At 41.5% G+C, this 15473-nt stretch overlaps 1 non-coding gene across 1 annotated transcript; it reads left to right on the forward strand.

Moving 5' to 3' along the window:
• Positions 1 to 14712: 14712 nt before the first annotated feature.
• On the forward strand, positions 14713 to 14795 carry trnal-uaa (transfer RNA leucine (anticodon UAA)). Its single transcript has one exon. It is a non-coding gene; the product is annotated as a tRNA-Leu (tRNA).
• Positions 14796 to 15473: the final 678 nt, after the last annotated feature.

Genomic DNA, 15473 nt, shown 5'->3' on the forward strand with positions numbered 1-15473 from the left:
AAAGTTACAGCACTCTCATATAATACACTTCAGCCATTCACATTTATAAAACAATATGACCAATCACTAGTTCAACCTCCCAGCCATTTATCCTTCAAAAACATGGCCCTAGAAACATTCCCACATTTTCATTATATCTCGTTTCCCATTTAGTCTGTCCAACATCTTTTCATATGAAGCTGCCTTAATCATCTCATCGGTCCATTCCTTTATATTGGGGATTGTTGAGGATTTCAAATGCCTTAATATTACCCTCATGGCAGTTATGAGTCCCACCATCACAGCCTTAAACTGTTTATTATTCACCTTTGGCAATTCCACTCTATCTCCTAGCAGACAGAGTCGGGTTTGCGGGGTAAAGTAAAGCCTAGCCATTTGTCCAGGAGATCAAGCTCTCTACCCCAAAATGGATATACCTGAGAGCACTGCCACAGCTTCTGTAAATAAGCCCCCACCTGCCTTCTAAAATTCCAACACTGATCAGTATTAATTAGTCCAGTTCTATTTAGTCTAACTAGTGTCCAGTACTATCTGTGTATAATTTTATACTGAATAAATTTACCTTTTACTTCCCTATAATATTTCCCCACTCTAGAAAGTATTCTTGACCATTCATCTCCTGCATTTTAACACTTGTGACTCAATGCCTCAGTTGCAAAAACTTCCAAAAACTCCCTCCTCCTCCTACATCATACTTACTCATTACGTCTGATTATGACATAAACATCCCATTTACGAATAAATCCCAAAGAGTTTTCACCCCTTTGGATTGCCATTGTTTCCATACTTTTTCCTATTTGTATTTGAGGATTGTGCCAAATTGAGGAATATGGCTGCATGTCATGTGATACTTTAAGCTTCTTATGTATTTTGATCCATATATTCCTCGAAAAAGATATCGGGTTTGTGTTTCTTATATTGTCCCCCCATTGTGACAGAATGTGCAGAGGTTGAAATAGTGAAGCCAAATTGCTCTCGATAGCTATCCAGTCCACATCAGAATTCACATTCTTCCAGTGATAGTAGAGTTCGGCTATTTCAAATGACATGCCATATAATCTAACATCTGGCAATCCTAGACCTCCCTTGTCTCTGGGCGAAGTAATTTTAATCCTAGGTTTATTCTTTCCCAACAAAAATCTTTTACTATACTCTCGTACTGTTCAAATATCCTTTCCGGAATATTAAATGGAAGCATCATAGAGAGATAATTAACTTGAGGCACCACAACCATTTTAGTAACATTAACTTTCCCCCCATAAGGATAATTTCAATGCTTTCCATTTGTCCATATTAGGTTTAATTTTGTTCAATGAGGGTTCAAAATTCTGAATTATTATTTTGTCAATATATAAACAGATTTAAATTTCATGTTTATAGTTCAATTTTATGTTATATAAACAAAATAATTTTAATACAGTGCATTTTTTTATTAATTCAACAGCACCCATGTTCAATCCACTTAAGTTGGAAGGTGTATTGGAAGGTAACGCAGATATTTCTTAAGTGGGCATCCAGAGATATCGTCCCCCCTCCAAGCACCCCTTTTCTCCACTAGTTCTGTATGGAGCTCGACAGGAGGAATGGAGAGGTAGAGAAAGAGGTTAGTCTCACACATAATGTAATGCAAAATAAAGAGTAAATACAAGTGCCATGAAGCAGAATTGAGCTCCATCAGGCCTCGACTTACAGTAAAGGAATTGTAAGGCAGACATGCTAACAAAACAGCTTTACATTCCCAATTCCAAACCATTAATGGGCAACCTTAGAGTGACGACGGCTAAAAAAAACCTTAGCTATAACTAGGAATGAAACATTGTGAAAAGCCAAGACTCCACGTAAACATGTTCTCCCCTTGCAGAGTCAGATCACGCATTTGAAGTGTTCCCAAGTGTTTGTGTGTTTTAGGTTCCTGTTAGTGAGGGGTCCTTTGCCGTTCTGTCTGACATCCAACAGAAAGTCCACTGTGTCTCTGCAACTTAAGCTGAGTCAATGTAAGTGTGTGGCTCAGTAGCTCAAGTATTTGGGCTTGTAATCCAAAGTTTGCTGGTTTAAATCCAGCTTCAGATGGATAACTGTATGTTTATGGGCCATTGAGTTATGAAAAATAATCAATGTAGTGAATCACTATATTCTCTAATTACTTGTTGTACTATTATGAACAACACCATTTATTAAACAAACAAATCTGCATTGGCAGAATGAAGAATTAAAAATGAAAATAAACTATCATTTAAGAAACTGTGGAAAACTGAATTTACAATATTTGTAAATTGAAGGAAGAGTCCATTAACTTAAAACCGTTTTTTGGTGGATTCTTTTTTTTTTACAGTGTATGACGCGCTTGAATTCACTGAGCTCAAGTGTATGTGAAAATTAATATATTTACATCTAGTATGTTTCATGGCTTCACTGTATTTCCCTCTGGAATGATCAGTTTCATCTAACTGCTGATGTTAAAGGCAGAGCTGAAATTTAGTTTAGTCATGACCTCAAAATTTAATTGAGTAGGTATTCTGTACAACCAGACGGAACTGCTGGTTGGGCTGGTCATCACCTGCGTTTTCTAAGTGAGGTCTAAATGTAAAGTTTCAAATTGCACAATATATATTAATCTGTTTTTAATGTTTTTACAAAATATTTTTTATGTGTTTGCATCTTATATTTTGTATAATGGGCTTGTACATTTGATTCTTCCTTGATTTTGGTGTAATGAAGTGTAACTAGTGAAAAAGAGAGAAACGTTTGGGAAGCATTATTGAGCTGATTGTCCAGAGTCACTTGGGTGATAATTAAGGTCAATATAAATCACCTATTACCCACTGTAATCCTTTGTATTCCACCCGCACACTCTGTTAACAAAATAAGAGGGTTGAAGTTAAATCAGGTTAAAAAGGTAAATTTGATCCTCCCCCTATCGCGGAAGATGCGTTCCAAACCCATCAGCGATAGGTGAAAATCCACGATACAGAAGGATCATATAAGTCTTTTTTGAAGTTTAAGCCTTAAAATACCCCTACCACATGCTTTAAACACATGTAAACTCATTAAAACAGCACATATATCTGTATGTCGGGCTAAGGATATGAGTGACATAATAATAATAATAATAATAAAATAATAATAATAAAATAATAATTTTTAATATATATACACACACACAACTTTCTCTCTATATATGTAATGGAATATATAAAAATTAAAACATATATGGCTCTTACACATTCTTTTCATCCTTCTTCATGTAGCGTACTGTTGATTCATTCAAACCATAATGGCGAACACCGTCCACATAACGCTTTCCTTCCCGAAGCACATCCAGAAGTTTTACCTTCTCCTGAATGGTCAACGTCTTCCATCGTAGGGCTTAGAACAAAACGAAAACAATCGGACCACAAACAATGTACGGGATACGCAGAGAATTGTGAGGCGTCGGAGGAAAATCCGCGATATAGTGGGGGAATCGCTGTAATGTGAAATCTGCCAATCCTGGTTTTCAGCCCCATGGACAGAAACCTGTCGTTTATAGGGACCTATTATGCCCATTTTCACTGTTCATAATTGGATTTTTATGGTCTGCTAGAATAGATTCACCCTTTTAATAGGTGATATCCTAGAATCCAATATATTATTGCAGGGCTGTTTTCATTTGATGTTAACCAAATGTGATATATTTATTTTTACTTTTGAGATCTCGTCCTTTTCCCCTTATCTGATAAGAGCCGCTGTCCGCTGAGACAAGCTGGTGTGTTTTTACTGCTCACTGAAAAGTGGGTGGTGCGGACATTGTGTATTACATCACACTATGAGACAGTCACTGATTGGTGGGCTCTGAGGGGGCGGTGTGACCAGAAAATCATCCATCAATCAACCCAGGATGGGGGGCCAGCCCATCGCAGGGCACACTCACACACCATTCACTCACACATGCTCTCCTACGGGCAATTTAGCAAGTCCAATTAGCCTCAGCATGTTTTTGGAATGTGGGGGGAAACCGAAGTACCCAGAGGAAACCCCACGATGACATGGGGAGAACATGCAAACTCCGCACACATGTGACCCATGCGGAGACTCGAACCTGGAACCCAGAGGTGTGAGGCAACAGTGCTAACCACTGTACCGCTCCTGAAAATCATGAACTATTTTAAATGTTGAAGTGTTTTTGAAATATTTATTAATTTTAAATATTTATTAAATCAAAACATTGGGCAGTATACATGTTATAGCTACTTATTAATGAATAAGCAATATAATAAGATTCAATTTTGCTTTCACTACTTAAAGCGCCAGAACAACGTATTTGAAAAATTCAACAGCAATATCTCTTAACAGAAATCAGGAACAGGTTAAGAAAATCCACAGACTTCGTGGCGAGCAGTTTAATATACGAACTATTTCCTTCTACCCGACTCCACACACCAATAATATCACTGCGCAGCAGATATCACCAGGGAGCTCGCGCTTGTGTCTAATGCGCAGAGATACGAGTAGTGTACTTCGATAGAAGCCCAACATTTCTACGGCTGATATTTCCAAACCTGAACAACTCCCAGCAGAACTTTGATGAATAGATAACATTAAGGCCCCTCTAAAATATCTTTTAATAGTTTTTTGTGAACCTCCCATTTAAACGAAGTACATCGTGGTGCTCATGAATTTGAAAGCCTAGATCCCTCATCTCGCTTTTCCACAACGAGTCAGCAGCGCCACCATCTTGGAGCGGTAATTAAACATAAACAAGCAACATGTCAGGGTGTAGATGGAAAGATCTTTTAGCCATAACTTCTTTACTAATTAACGCATTTATATCTTACAATTATGTAGAATAAATAAACAAGCCCACCACTACTGCCCCCCCGCCAAATTTATGTAGTACTGCTCATAGTATTCTCAACAAAAACTAATGCTAGTATCCCGTCAGTGTCACAGGCTAGTAAACATGTTATGTATCTTATTTGACCGTACCGCAGATTTTTTTACCTGTGAAATGTGGTTCCCTGTTTTCTAGTTTTAACATTCCTCATGTTGTTGCAGTTTCGAAAATAGTCGGTTCACTAAGTCATATCTATGAATCCTCTATTTCACAATTACCGTGCCAACATCGCATATCGCCCAACGAGGCACACAGGGTTTCAAATCTATGGCGGTGCTGCCTACGCTACTACCCGTCACATGACACAGGAGCTACCGAATACCCGCCAATCGGGAGCCGGCTAGATCAACCACGCCCACCCGTCACATAGAGAAGAGTGAGGCGAAAGAAGCCAATCAGTTTAAAAATGTCACCATTAACGCAGTATTTAGTAGTCTGGAGATATTTTACTTTAAGCAAGGCACAAAATAAAGTTGTAGTATTTGTAATAAAATTTGAAGATTAGCCATCCCCAAGGAGCTGACAGGAAAGCCAGGTACAGGTTTAATCCTCCTTAATCAGCTTGTCGGTTACTAAATGTCGGCAAATAAGCTTGCCTTTTTCTGTGATTTTTTTTTCAGTTTAATTGACACTTAACGAAGTAATCTGAGACCTGAGATATAACATTAGCAACGATGGTCATTTTTTACACTCATGGATTTTAACATTGAGGACGTGTGTCTCATGTCATTTTCACATAGAGGGAGTTTAATTGTTTTTATCTGTGTCTGTGTGTCAACATATGTCTATTTAGTTATGTCACTGAAATGTATGATTAGTATTGACATTTCCGTAGACTACTATGTTTTAATAAAAATGTATGATCCTTTGGGAGTTGGGCAATAGAACCGAATTGTAAAGGATCAATAAGAACGCTATTAATGAAGTAGCCGCCATAACCTTTTGCTTTGTATGAAGTGTGCATACAAGACACAAATAATGCAGTTGTACTGTTATGTATATAATTTAAAAGGTATACTTGCCAGCAAAAGATTGAGTTAATAAAATTAAATGAAAAGTATTAAGACCCCTTGTCATTCATAGTATTATATACTTCTTAATTTTACAAAGACTTTTTTCCTATCATATTTTTAAGTTTTTGAAGTTGATAATCTGGAAAACTGCTGCTATCCATTCTTGACTCTTGGAATAGGAATTGAAGTCGAATCAAACAGCCTTACAGCACCCTCTTGTGACATACAGTAATATGGAAAACAGAACAATTACTAACTGAACGCAACATCCCCCCTTTACTTATGTATTCTTCTTCCTGCAGCAGCACTGTATTCTATAAAAGACACGCTGTCACGATCGCGGTCGGGCGAAGCGGCGATCGTGCGGGCAGGTGTGGAAATAGCAGGCAGACAGGTTAAGTCGGGGCAAAACCAGGGATTTAATGGGCGAACGAGGACTGGAAAACATAGCACACCTACAAACATCAATGACGGACAAGGGAAACCGGGGAGACCAGGACTTAAATACACAGGACTAATCAAAGTAACTAGACAAAGCTGGAGACGATCAGGGAAATACACATGGGTAATCAGGGGGCGTGGCACACACGAGGAGGGGACGAGCCGGGCATGACACACGCCTTATCTGTAACATTTCTTCCTTTAAGGTCACTACACCCCAGACAAAACAATAATGTAAGTTCAACAAAACACATTGTGCTTGTGCCTTCCTGTAACTGCACAACCTTTTCACTATGAACTGCCTGTTTTGCTTCCAACAGATATCATTTACAATTAGAAATGTTCCATTCACTGAGGACCACAGTAAGAGGATCTATGAACAACTGTTATATATTTTACACTGAATCTCTCTTTTCCTTTAAGGTATCTCTTTCTAACCAGAAAATCACGCTCAGAACATGCATTTCATTTCTTTGTTTAATTCTGTGAAGTTCCATAGTCCTTGAGCCGATGATGGTTTGTGTGCCCTGGCTGCACAGCTTCCAGTTCCTTAGGCCATTCCAAGCTCAACTGTTCTTTCAGGACCAGTCTTTGGCAGGGCTGGAAATTTGGGAAGTTCACTGGGTACTGAGGCCAAATGGGCAGCATGCCATGCTTTCCCGTCAGCCAGGATGGGTCTCGATGGGTGCAGAGAATTTCTGATGCCCTTTTTGCACATGCGCTGGTTTCCACAGCCGCACTCTGTGCCCTTCTCTGAATGAGGGAGTGCGAGCTCCCTGTCTTGCATCACAGTACTGTTTCATGCAAGGTTGGCAAAGAGACACCCAGCAATGCACTTTATTATCATGTCACTTAATTATCACTTATGCCCCTTCAGTATCAGGCCAAGTACAAACACTACACAAGCAGAGTATTCTGTGGGGAAAAATTAATGTCCTCAACTGCTGAGAGCAGCGTGCTGGTGATGCTCTGTGCTCATTACATCTGTGAGCTCATTACTCTCTGTAGTGCTTTTCAATGCTGCATTGAGCAGCTGCCAGGATGTTATGCTGCCTCTGAGGATAACTGTTTGTTTAGAAGTAGAATAATTCAGAATAATTCAGAAGATGGATACAGATTTTCTCTTATTAAACAAGACACTGGCTCACTCATAATTGTCCAATAAAAGGTAAAGAGCATTCCTATTGAACAATCATGACTTCTAGCTTAAGTTAACTCTGCTAACTGAGAAATCCTGCTTAGTGGAACACCTCCCTGGTCAGAAGAGAACAACTACAACAACCAAGAGTCACTACCTGGCTTCTGGTTATTGTGCATTAGCTCACAGCTCAGACTGGAAGTCATTTCATAATGAATTGACTCCTCAAGACCAAGCCTTGCAGTGGACTGCAAAGCATCCAGGGACACTGCGCAGCACGTTAAAGGACAGCTCTTATGGAGTGACCACTAAACGTAAAAGTGGAAAAATAAATCATTTAAAAAAATTTTAATGAATAGTTAAGGAAGATGTAGCATTTGATTATGTCCATGCATTTTATAATCTATTCAGTACAGGATCATAGGGGAGTCACAATAGGACATACTGTAAGGAAGGGGAATATTCTGCCAAGAAGGTCAGTGCATCATAGGACTCACTGACAGACACAGACACACACAGGCACAAGGAAACAAGCAGCAGAACATGCATATGACATGCAGAGCTCAGCCATGATGTTAAGAGCGCGACACCCTGAGCCAACAAGCCTGTAGGACCTAAGAACAAACTTAGATTTGGGTTTAAAGTTTTCTATCTGGGATTTTCTTGCTGTTGGTACTACAGCCAGACACACTACAGTCTGTAGTCATGATCCTCGTTCCCCAGTAAAATACTCTTATTTTCTTTCATGCGTACTTTGACAAAGACATCAGCTTAATACAATGTATAAGGCTCACAAGTTGAAACTTCAAGAATAGGCACAGACCATGAGATCACCTTAAAACCAGCTTGGAAGGTGATGAAATTGTAACCTGGCTGTCTTCATCGCCTGATTTAATCCCCATCGTTAACTATGGGGCCTTAATGTAGCATAAGATTAACCATGATCACAAACATTACACTTCTCAGAGTGGCATCTGGGAGGTTGTCCTGCCTGCTTGTGAGTGTGTGTGTGTGTGTGTGTGTGTGTGTGTGTGTGTGTGTGTTTGTGTGTGTGTGTGTGAACTGATACCAGGCTCATGATGGTCATTGACAAGAAAGGGCATTAAACTTGGCAAAAGGGACCGCAAAGAATGGCAGATTGTTATTCTTTATATAAATTCAATAACTAACTAAGTCTTCTTTTATTATTGCTTCTCTTAAAAGAAAAGAGAGAAAAATCCATCAGTTTCTTTTGTTTTCGTTTGTGACTAATTTTCTCTAAAAAAGAATTTACTTTTAGCAAGACAAAACTTCTGAATTCATTTTCTCAGTCTGTCAGTTTGCACGCACACACACACACACACATACACACACACACACACACACACACACACACACACACACACACACAGTCAAATGCATTCATAAATGTATATATATAGTCAGGAGTGGTACTTTCACCACGATATGTCACCCATGTCTTCGAGTAGTGAACCAGTTTTCAATACAATGGTTAAAAAGGCTCAAACCTTCAGTGCCTCGTTGTGCCATCTCTACCAGTGTTTTTTTTTCAACAGGGAAAATACAAGTTGTATGCTGGCCTTAGAAGCACAACTTCAAAGAATAGCTGCCATGCTTCTGCCTAGCATGGCAGAGGGAGTAAAATGGTATGGGACTGCATTGGTGCGGGTAAGGTGGGTGATTTACACAGAGTATAAGGTGCAATGAAACAGCAAGGTTACCGCTCTGTTTTACAACTCATGCCACCCCCTGTGATCAGCACTTCTATCAAGCAGCAAGGCTGATTCAAAGCACACTGGTGAAAGATGAGGAATCCAGAGAACTGTCCTGCTTGACTGGCCTACAGAATCATCACATCTCCAGCCTATCAAGCTCATGTGAGACCAGCTTCACCGTGAGGTCAGAGAAAATACCAAGCCAGTCCCACCTCTGGGAATAGCAGGATTGAAATTTCCCCTAATATTGTCATAAACGGACAGCTCTAATGGCAAAGGACTGCAAAGCTGTAATTGCTGCAGATATATTTTTCATACAGTTTGATTAATTGAAAATGAAGATGAAACTTATTGCAATATTTATTATATCACAAAGCAGAAGGCAGCAGGGAAAAGTAAAAAAAGAATCACCCCAGATGGGACTTAAAACCACGATATCCAGCTCAGAAAATCAGGGCCGTGGGCGTTTGGCCAGTGGGGCAACCGGCAGACCTGAGCTTATGACCGGGACACTTGACTCACAATGGAAGCTCAGCAAATTATAAGCAAGCCTGCAAAAGTGACATGAATGGATCTGTGTAATCTATGGTAAAATGCATCTTGGGGCTGAGACATTAACACTCACAGTCCATGAGAAGATGACATCCATCACTGGATCTCAGTCAAATGCGCTCATCGAATTTCCGCTATGCCTTTGGCATTTAATGTTTGTACTTAGCTGAAGAGCTAACTGCAAACATTACTTGAATGGGAAATAAAAAAAAAAAACATTTGCATTACAGCAATACGTCACACATGACTATGTAAGGGAATAGATGAAACCCTGAAATGCCGAACCTGAACAAGGTTTTCTGGATTACATTCATAATCCTTTGGATCATCGACGACTGTTCAGCAATAAAACCAATAGGTAATGGACACAATCCACTCACCTACAGTAGAGGGGAGCTTCTTCAACTGCAGTCGGCTATCACCTCAAGGCCGGCAGTTGCTCTTCCTCCGGAGTTTCGCCTGAGTAAAAGAGGTAGGCAAGGAGGTGTACGCTCCAGACTGGGGAGGCGACCCTTCAGACCACCGCTACTCCCCATCATAATGGCCAATGTATGTTCACTCCAGAATAAAATGGACTTATTGCATGCCAATTGTCGGGTGGATCGGTATCACCTGTGTTATTGCCCTGACTGAAACCTGGCTTGATGACACCATCTCAGACTCTGAGCTTAGTCTCTCTAATTTTATGATCTGGCAGACTGACAGGATGTCTCAGTCAGGTAATAAGTGGGGTGGTATGGTTGGCATATTTGTCAACGAGCGGTGGTACACGAATATTAAAGTACACCGCATTATTTTGGACACCTGACATGGAGATGCTGATTCTATCTGTACGCCCCTTCTACCTTCTGCGGGAATTCCCTACTGTAGTAATTAGCTGTGTCTACATTCTATCAAGCACCAACACCAAGGCAGCGGCGGAGCTAGTGTGTGAGGACGCCAGCTCCATGACGGCAAGATATCGCGACGCCCCGGAGTTACTGTGAGTGATTTTAACAACTATAATCTCAACGCTGTTTTGCCATCTTTTTATCAGTATGTGGTTATTCCCACTAGGAAGCTTAATACTCTGGACTTATGTTACAGTAACATCTCTGACGCCTTCATCGCGCGTGTACATCCTCCACTTGGCCACTCTGACCACAATGTTGTCTTCCTGCTACCTCACTGCAAACCAGAACTGAAGCGCATTAAACCGCATGTGCACCTGGCCACCCTCTGGTCGGAGGAGGCAATTGAACGACTATAAGGTTCACTTGCATGTACAGATTGGGACATTTTCCAGGGTGATCAAAACCATAAAGTTTCTGTAATTACAGACTACATCAAGTTTTGTATTTATTCCAATATTCCCACCAGAACTGTCTGGGGATGTCCTACCTACAGACCCAGTATTACTTCCCATGTTAAGCACAGCTTGAAGGAAAACACAAAGCATTTCTATGCAAGGACTGGTCTTCTGTCCAGTCACTCAGTAGACAAGTAAAGAATGAGATAATCAATGCCAAACTCAAATATAAGAATAGACTGGAGCAAGAGTTCAGTACAATGAACACCAAACAGGCCTTTTGGTTACTCACTGGTCAGAGAGAGGATGAATACCGGTTCCATCAAATTGACAGGTCAGGTCAAAAGGTCACTTGTGGGCGGGGCTTGTGTAGGCGGGGTTGTGGTGGTACGATGTGACGTCACGGGAGTTGTATTTATTTATTATTTATTTCATTATTTATTAATTAAATTATTTATGTATTAAATGATTTATTATTTATTTTAAATTATTATTTTTAATTATTATTTATTATTATTATAAATTATTTTAAATGATTTATTTAATTATAATTTTATTTTAAAATTATATTGAGGAGAGTGCTATATTGAGGAGAGTGCTTATGAGTGTGTGTGTTATTTTAATAAGTTATTATTTTGTCGGGCACAGCCGGGGCCGAGCGGGGGTGGGTTACCTGATGGAGCGTGAGCGTACGGCGTGTCTGGTGTTACGGTACCGCGGTAAGGTCCCGGGCTTTGGAGAATCAGCAAAGGCCTTAGAACCCTGTGTCTGGTGCGGTACTGCGCTAAGGTCCCCGCGGGCTCGGATAATCCTCGGAGAGAGCGATGCCGGAGAGCTGAGAGCCGTGCCGCTGCGCGAGTCTGTGACAAACTCTGAGAGACTGAGACTCTGGGAGAAAATGATAAAGTTGGAGCGAAGAATGAGAGGAGGAGGAGGTGGAGGGTCTGTCGTCCAATAAAAACGCTTGGCGCTAGTTTTGACAATGTATGTGTGTTTCTTCCTCACGCAGGCGTTTGTATTACATCAGCGTATGGTGCCACACTTTTGAAGGCCGTCTCTATCGACTTGGGCCATACATGCACCCCCAGTAAAATCAGTTTGAAGCTTTGTTCCCCGTATATGACCTCGCACAAGTACAGATATGAGTGCACCTGGTTAATTACAATTAAATAATCTAGTAAAGACACGCAAGCGTATTACATCAGCGTATGGGGCCATACTTTTGAAGGTCGTCTCTAACGACTCGCGCCATACATCAAGTTGGACACCTCGACTCCCAGTGCTTAACAGAGAAACGATATGACTGCACCTGGGGAGACCCTCGGCGAGCGGGGAGGGGGGCCTTTTCCTCCTAGGGTAGAGGCGCCAGGCCTTATCACCCGTACCACGCCCCCACCAGCGGGGAATATATGGAGCTTTGCGATGTATGGGGAACACTAATTCTTAAAAAAATACAGACATGTCCAGCACTACCGAAATGAAAGATTCAGCCTCACCTTCTAAGACTCAGCAGGAGCAGGAGACCGTTATGCAGCCTCCGGGGGCTCCTAGGACGATTGATACGGCAAGTAGACGGGTACCTATGATGCGCCCGTCGGAAGACCCGAGAGCTACCTGGGAGCTGCCCAACGGGGATAAACTGGTCTGCCTCTTTGACAACGCTGCGGAGGATCTGCGCGTCTTTCAGGTCATCGGAGACGGCCCAGACCCCACGAAAGACGACCCTTATCAGGTGTTTTTTTCTGAAACGGAATGGGGAAACTTGAAGACTATCGTTGCTCCGTTGATGGAGGAGACCCCCGACCCCGACATTCAGGTGGACAAGGGAAGAATGGAGATGTACTATAGAGATGCTCGTAAACAACGTAGCACCTTTATGAAGTGGGACGCGACCGGGGAGCTGGACAAGAGAATGCTGAATATATGGCAGCGGCCTAAATGCGACTGTTTTGGGCTGCTGATACCGTTTGTGATTTGGATGCGGGTGATTAAAGAAAAGTCCGGTTACTTCCAAGCGATGTTTAAGGAGAGTCGGGGGCGTAAGGAGATGCAAGAGTTGAAAAAACCTTCGCCGTAAGGATCACCCCCACCCCCTCTCCCCCTCACCCACCGTCGCTATATAAAGTGGACTCCGTTACAACCCCTTTCACAAACATCAACAACATCATGGCAGAATCAGCAAATTATAGCAACAGTGTGTTCTCCGACGACGAAAGCGGGGACAATGAGGCTACAACTGCAACACAGGCCTCTGATCCTGGGGATCTCCCACCAACACCAGCCTCTGACGCCGGGGAGCTCTCCCCGTCCCCTCCATCAACACCGGCCTCTGATCCTGGAGAGGACTCTCCGGCGCCTGAGATCTGCACGCTTCTCTCCAGACCGGCTCTCTGCCGTGGGATGCTGACTTGTATTAAGGCTATGATAGTGGGCCTTTTAGCCTCAGTCATCAGGAAACATCAAGAGAGAAACTGCTACGGTTGTGAAGTGCGGCACCCCAGTCAGAGACAACACCCTTGTTTGTTTCCCCCAGGTAGAAATTACTTTTACATACACTTTGACTCTGTGTTGCGTGACCTCTGGACCGACCGGCTGACACCCGCCTTGACCCACGTTCTGTCGACCCTGGGCATCGGAGCGGCCGTCGGCAGGTTGGAGGGGGCAGTGGAAGCTATCCTGTACGATCTGCATGAGGCCCGCGACGGCATGCTGGAAATCAGTCGACTGGAACAAGATCTGTTTGAACAGAACCCCTCCCTTAAGCAGCTCCTGGAAGAAGAATTTCTGACTCGTTGGGAGGCCTGAGAGTAAAACAAAAGCATCTTGTGATGGGGAACGGTATCGGGAGACTCTTACGACGGTTTATGTTAAATGTTTTTTTAGAAAAAGTTAGTCCGCTGTTGATGCATGCTATTGATAAAAACAAGAAAAGCGATTGTGGGGATAGGGATGATCATGCTTGTTGCTGCTTTCATAGAGTGTTATTTGAGATTGCTCAAGTCGGAGAAAATTATCAGCGGGGGATGGATTTACTTACTCAGCTGATGGCAGAGGGAGAAAGACAATCCCCCGAAAGTCTCATACGCGCCTGTCTATCTTGTATCCCCGACAATGAATTTGACTGTAATCACATTTTTGTATTTTACGCTTTAATAGTAGATGTAGTTGCCTATAAATTTCATGATAACCAGCCTATCGATGTTAATCAGTTGCTTTCTACTCTGCATACATGTATCGTTGAAAAAGCCACTATATCCACCTTAATGCATGTGACATCGCTAATCTTCCTCAACAACTGTCACGGGTGTAACTAATTGTATACCTGCATTTTTAAAATATATATCTTTCACTAATTGTATACTAGTATTTTTTAAATATATCTTAAAAAATGTAACTTTCACAAATTGTATACCAGCATTTTTTAAATGTATCTTTCACAAATTGTATACCAGCATTTTTTAAATGTAACTTTCACAAATTGTATACCAGCATTTTTTAAATGTATCTTTCACAAATTGTATACCTGCATTTTTAAAATGTAACTTTCACGAATTGTATACTAACATTTTTAAAATATATATATCTTTCACTAATTATATACTAATAAAAAAAAAATTTTAAATTATAATAATAATAAAAAAAATTTAAAACTTGAATACCAGTGTCTTTGTAAATAATAGACAAATATGTTGAGCAGGGTGGCCGAGTGGTTAAGGCGTTGGACTTAAGGTCCAATGGACATATGTCCGCGTGGGTTCGATCCCCACCCCAGCTAAACTCTTTTGTAAAATAATAATAATAATAATACACAATATTAAATAATACACAAACTCTACACAATATGGGTTAAATACAGAAAAAAACAGAATTTCACTGATGTTCACTCAGTCTGTTAACATCCCCCCCTCCACAGACAGCTATAAAACGGCACTTCGCCGCTCTCTCCCACTCACTGTGTGTGAAGCATGTCTGTTGCCAAGACTACAGCTCGCGTCTTGAGCCGTTCGTACTATGACCCCAGCCAGCCGGGGTCATACGGGGGTTTCTCCAGACTGAAGAGAGGGGTGGGTGGAAAAGTGAGTAGTGATGACATCAGAGACTGGCTGTCTATGCAAGACAGTTATACTTTACATAAACCGGTTAAAAAGAATTTCCCTAGGAACAGAGTGTTTGTACCGAGAGCCATGTATCAGTGGCAGGCCGATTTATGCGACATGCAAGGGCTGGCCACGTACAACGACGGGTTAAAATACCTCCTTACGGTGATTGATGTTTTTTCTAAAAAAGCCTATGCTCGCGCGTTAAGAAACAAGACTGGGGCGGCTGTAACCCAGGCCTTTGATTCTATTTTAACCGAGGGGGGCGTCCCCCTCAAGCTACAGACGGATGCCGGTAAGGAGTTTTTAAATGGGACTTTTCAGAAACTTTTAAAAACTCATAAAATCACCCATTT

Source organism: Brienomyrus brachyistius, unplaced genomic scaffold (genome assembly GCF_023856365.1).
Source record: "Brienomyrus brachyistius isolate T26 unplaced genomic scaffold, BBRACH_0.4 scaffold37, whole genome shotgun sequence".
NCBI classification, from domain to species: Eukaryota; Metazoa; Chordata; class Actinopteri; order Osteoglossiformes; family Mormyridae; genus Brienomyrus; species Brienomyrus brachyistius.